Below are 6,236 nucleotides of genomic sequence, written 5' to 3' on the forward strand. Positions count from 1 at the left end.
AAAGGTATCAGTCAGGAAAAGTGTACAAAAGAGTTGCCAAGGCATTAAATATACCATGGAACACAATGAAGACAGTCATCATCAAAGGGAGAAAATATTGCAAAACTATGACATTACGAAGAAGTGGACTGGAATTAATGAAAAGATGAGAAGAAAACTGGTCAGGGACGCTGCCAAGAGGCCGACAGCAACATACAAGCACCTGCAAGAATTTCTGGCAAGTACTGGCCGTTTCGTCGAGTAAGTGACAACAATCTCCTGACTGAGGGAAGACTTGTCTTACAAGGAAGAAAACCCACGCTAGAAATTTCCTAAACGCAAGTGGGAAAATGGGATATTGTCCAATGAAAAAAAAGCTTGAACCTTTCGGCGCTTGTTCAGATGTGCAGCGATAAAAGACGCACACAGAGGCCCAAAAATGTGTCGGCTTTAGGCTGCCGCTGCCGTCTCTGGATTTCCTGTGACAGCTTAAACTTGTGCGGAGGTTGTTTGTGCTCTACAGGGTTTGTTTGGGCATAGCACAGGCTCATTTCCACTAATGACACAATCGCTCTTCTCCTCCCAAAACACAGATTCCTGGAATTGACGTGTGTGGCTTCAGCGCCTGTGCTGTTAGAGACAATTGAAAAACAATCACCTGCAGATGCCCAAGTCACATGTACTGTATGTGTGGTAGAGCAGTGATCCTCAGTGTAAAAATCATGCAGTGTATGTTGGCATCTGCTTCTACCCCAAAGCAAATTTTGGTAACTTTTGGGGGTGGGGGGTGGAGCATCATCCCACGTACAGAATCACTTTCATGTTTTTTGGTTTGGTCACTGTTGTAGCGTATATTGATTTAAATAAAAATGTAATTAATTTGGAAAAAGATATGATGGAAGGTAAACGCCTGCGTTCACTTCCGGGTTAGTCCGATTGATGCTTTTAACGTTATAATCAAATTAATTTGTCTCAAAGGGGCACCACGTCACTTTTTATATGAATACAATTTATGAGAAAGCGACGACAAACCTTTTATCCGTCTCATAATTTAAAGGTTGCTCCATTTTATGAAATACAAGTTCTAGATGACAGAGGCTTACTTAAACTCAAAACACACATAAAACACAACCAAGAGTGGATTTTTATAGAATATTTAATGAACTCTACGAGGGATCTAGAGGGAAAATCAAAAGGAAGAAAATAACACGAATTCTGGTGAAAGAGGGAAAAAAAGAAAAAAGGGATATAGGACATCGTGTGCTGCTGGGCTAAAGATGTGAATGTGAGCGTTGAATGCGTTGAGTCAGAGAGAGCGAGAGAGAGGGATTTTGTGTGATGCTAGTAATTTCCCCCAAATTCTTAGGCACTAAACATGTACATCCTGGCGACAATTGCAGTGTCTACTCACGAATGTAGATCAACTGGTCTCTGGGAGTGGTCTTTCTGAGCGCATCTCAGGAGGCGAGGAGGTAGGTTTCGTTAAAGAAAAAGATGCACAAAAAATAAAACAAAAACAGACGGAAAAGGGGACAGAAGTTGTTGTTCACACATTCTGTGGGAGGTTGCGACTGTTTCTCTTCCTGCCTTTTCAGGGACTCGCTAGCAATTTCAGAGAGATCATGCTTGGCTGGAAGCGTACCTGGTACTTTTAGTAGCAGCTGCTCCGATTGCCTAGCGGTGGCCCACATAGAGGCTGGGAAGCCGAGTCCCCTTCCCCAAGTCCCGCGGTTACAGAGCCGCGTGCCCGAACAAAAGGAAGGGGAGGCGGGCATGGGTGGCCAAAGGCTGCCCCGTAGCTAGGGAGCTGATAGCAAGAGCCATGAAGCAAGGCAAAGCGAAGAACCAAGAGAGTTAGGGGGCAGGAGTCAGGGGTTAAATACCATGGCAATGTGTGTGTAAAATGGCGTCTCATGAACATCACTACATCATTAAAGAAAACTAAGTGAGCACAGTGTAGTTACGTTTCAAAATATTCAGGCTATTTTTAAACAATAGAATTTCTTTATTGTTCTTAACTTCTATAAAAGTGGGTCACGACTTTGCAACAAAAGGGAAATATGGGTCCCACTGTGACAACAGTTGAGACAAAAACTGCAACAGCAGTTCAGATCACAATCTGAATGCCTTTATTGCAAAGACAACCATTGCATTAAATAAAATACTCACACGTTTCTGAGTGCAGTTTGTTTGTGTTGCTCTCAACTTGAAGCATTTTTTACAATAATTGCCTCCACCTGGTGGAACTGTTGATTGTCTTTGGCCACACTCTTGAACCCAAACAGCCCCTGTGTTCGGCTCTGACCTCTAGCACTCTTTGTTTTGTAAGATCTAAATAAAGATTTCCTCTCAGCATCCCGCACCAGGAAGTGTTTTGGCTCTGTCCACATGGTCTGTTGTACTCATTAGCCTTGAGAAGATTCCAAAAGGTGAAAGGTCACCTCAGCTTTGTTTCTTCTTCTCTATGTTTTTTTGTTTTGTTTTTTGTATACTGTAATAAATAAATGACAAGACCTTTAAGAGATAGATTGTTTGTCACTTAGCAGAACACACAGTAAGGGATTGTGAAGGAGTGGCTACAATAGTACTGAGACATAGATAGTACCCGTATATCCATTTTCTCAACTGCTTATCCTGTTCTGTGAGTCAGAGGGACCTGGAGCGAAAGACAGGACTGCTCACTATACTGGTCATCATAACAATCACAGGGCGCGTGTAGGGACTTACTGTATAAGGAGTCTAGGATAAATCCAGTGTAGTAATATGAAATGATACAAAGGTGTGTTAGGGCCACACTGAAAAAGCAAAAAGTGGAAAAAAAACAACAACAAAAAAGATTAAGCTGCAATATTGAAGAGGCAGTTTGGAATTTAAAAACTGATAGCAAGATTTGAATGTAGCCTCACTTCACGAAACCCTCCACCTTTTTGGATCTGCCACATCCCTCACTGACGTGCTCGAGTGTAATTCTTACACATGGTTGTGATAAATAGTCAGAGAAAGTTTCAACAAAATAACAGTGCTAGCAATACTATGCTGGCATTAACTCTGTAAACAATACAATGTTAGCAGAGAAGTAGAAAAAGATAAGTAATGGAGTGTTACTATAACACTAAATGTATCGGTTTGAATGTGTTTTTTTTTTAATGTACAATCAATTAAAAATTAAAAAGAGGTGAAAAACGTACCTGTCAAACAGAAATAATGTTAATTCTGTGTGGCTTCTGAATCCTCTCAGGCGCCTGAGATCCCGTTGCTTTGCTTCTGTTTGGTAGTCTTTCCCAGTTGTTAATAAATGAGGAATGAGCATTTTTGTCCCCCATCATGGGCATATTCCAAAATAGTTCCAGCATAGCTGCTGAAGCCCAAGCCAACAGGTCAGTGTGACCCTGTGGGGGTGCCCGGGTGACACCCCCACAGGGTCACACCTTCTGTCTCTAATTTGTTGGTCTTCCTTGGGCACAATGGTTAAAAATAAATAAATAAATAAATAAAACAACAACAAACTTCCCCTTTAAGTCAGCAGCACACCGAGCAACCAGGCGCATGACCTCTGCAACTGATTGTTAGGTTCTGCTTGATTTTGTTTGTTTCTTGCTGTCGGCTTGTTCACACCTGTTTTTCTTGTTTCCTTTAGGTGGCATGGTGAGCTGGCTGCAGTAAGCAAGGAGGCATGCACCTGGGAGCGATTGGTAATCAGCTCCCAGTCTTAAGGTGCTAAATCATTCCTGCTGTAATTCTGTTTGTATCCCGTCTTGCTTGTGAAATAGTTTGTTGGATTTGCTTCTTGTTTTTGTTTTTCTGAATCCCTGTTCCTATGGGTATTGGTGACCTCCCGGTGACCCTCCTTGCCCCCTCTTCAAGTCACCATTAGCCATGTTTTTCAGTCTTGCCTTTTGCGTTGTTTTTCTTTATTGCCTTGCACCATCGCTTTTCAGTTGATCTTTTCCTACCTGTTTGGTAGCGTCCTTTGTTCCCCTGTTATTGCTCTCTTTTTTTGTATAGTTTTGTTTGCTATTTTTTTTATTTCATTTATTTATTGATTGATTTTTTATTAAAGACTGCTCAACCACAACCACACTCTGTTACTGCTTTGGGGTCCAACTTGTCACAGACCATAACAGAACGATTTTTCCAAAGAAATGGACCCTGCAGGAATGTGCATATTCTGAACGCGGTGAACTGCTTGGCCAGCACAGCCAGTCCCTGCAAGAGAGGACGATCACAATCAAAAAGACGGGTGGACCGTTTTTGTTTTCAGTTTGCCTGAATGTCCAATTGGAACACTCTACCAGCAGCACACGTACACTGGCTGCCACCCGTCCTTGCTCCGGCGGCGCTCATCCAGCGGCCCACACCCAACTCTGCTCTGGCGGCGCATGCTGTGCGCCCACCGCCCAACCCTCATGCCTGGCCCCTGCATTGCTGACAAGATCCGGCATCCTGGCCGTCCATCTGAATGGCCGGCCTGAGCGCTTCTTGTCTAGACCACCAGAATGGGCCAGATGTGTGCTTTTGTTTGTTTTTGCCTTGCACCATAGTTTTTTATTTTGGTCTTTTCCTACTTGTTTGGTAATGTCTTTTGTTCACCAGATTTTGCTCTTTTTTGTATCAAAACAGTTTTGTTTGCTAATTATGTTTTTGGAAATAAAGACTGCTTAAATAACCTCCGCGATCTGTTACTGCTTTGGGGTCCAACTTGTCGCAAACCGTAAAACTGATTCTCACATACCGACCGAAGACCCCGAACTTGCTGAAACAAAAAATGCACCCTGGCGTAGTTATCCACAAACAACTTTTTGAAGCTTTATTACTTTATTTGACCCACAAATAATGTAGTGCGATTGTCAAGGGGAAAGCGATTCACTTTGTCCGCTGTAGCAAGATTTCTCCGCTGGTGAAGAATACAGAGAGAGGAAAAGGCAAGAGGAAAGGAGAGACTGTGGATAACGTGTAACATGTACGTTTTCATGACAATAATTGGGCATTTTTCAATATTGTCGCAAGGTTTCCAGGAGGTGATTATGTGTTGTTTGTTTAGAATGTATCCAGAGATATTTGAAATGCTGCTGGCAATGATGGCCTCATTCATTGAGCACATCAACACCACATTTAATGTGGCAGAAAGACTCCGCAATGTTTCACTTTTTGGTAGATATGAAATTACTGCATCTGTGCATGTATCGGTTTGTCGTGGTGGAGGAGCTGAGCCGAAAGGAAAAACCAGTCAATCTATGTTCCCACCCTCACCTATGGTCACAAACTGTGGGTTGTGACCAAAAGAACAAGCTCACCGATACAAGTGGCTGAAATGAGCTGTCGCAGGCTATCTGGGCCCCCCTTTAGAGATGAGAGGAGTGAGAATATCGCTCATCCAGCAGGGTCTGCTGCTTCGAGCGAGAGGAGCCAGATGAGATATCTAGGGCATCAAATTAGAATACCCCCTGAATGCATCCCTGGTGACGTGTTCCGGACAGGTCAGATCCGGAGGAGGCCCAAGGGACGATTCAGGACACTTTGGAGAGACGAAGTTGCCTGGCTGGCCTGGAATTGCCTCGGGATACCCCAGAAGAGATGGACGAAGCGGATTCTACTTGGTCAGCCTACCCGCCAATGTAATTTTTCTTGTGAAATATCATGTGAATACTGTGTAACCTGCCATTTTGACTGGCTGTAAACTTAAATGCCGTGGGACGCCATTCAGTTACAATTCGACATTTGGAATCGCACCGAAACTAGTTGCAGACAGTCAGCGACTAATGAAAACTAGTTGCAGAACCACCTTAACTGTGACTTGATTACTGTAAGGAATCTAACAAGTTCAAATTTAGTATAAATTCACACGCAAAAGTTTCACAATAGAGCCTACTAGTCTTGATGTTACGGTTCGGATGGCAATTTTGACTTTGCTCTTCAAAATTACTTTTGTCAAAGGAACAACATGTTCCTTATTATTTTAAGAACATTACTTTTTCCTTTGTAATTTTACTACTTTGTTTTTCTCTTCCGTGAGGCCCTATTACTCATCTGTAAATCGCAGAGGATTACTTTTAACAAGTGATATACAGGATAGTACATGACTGTTTATACCAGATTGAAAGAGAGAAAAACAAAACCACTAATTAATAAACACTGTGCTCCATTGTTGTTGCTTCATTCTGGAACGACATGACGATTGGAAAGATAATTGAATTGGTATGCAGCATCCCTTGAGAGACTAACATGTCTCTGTATTCATCAGAATACAAATTAAGTTT

This window comes from Phyllopteryx taeniolatus, chromosome 10, assembly GCF_024500385.1.
Source record: "Phyllopteryx taeniolatus isolate TA_2022b chromosome 10, UOR_Ptae_1.2, whole genome shotgun sequence".
In the NCBI taxonomy this organism is placed as follows: domain Eukaryota; kingdom Metazoa; phylum Chordata; class Actinopteri; order Syngnathiformes; family Syngnathidae; genus Phyllopteryx; species Phyllopteryx taeniolatus.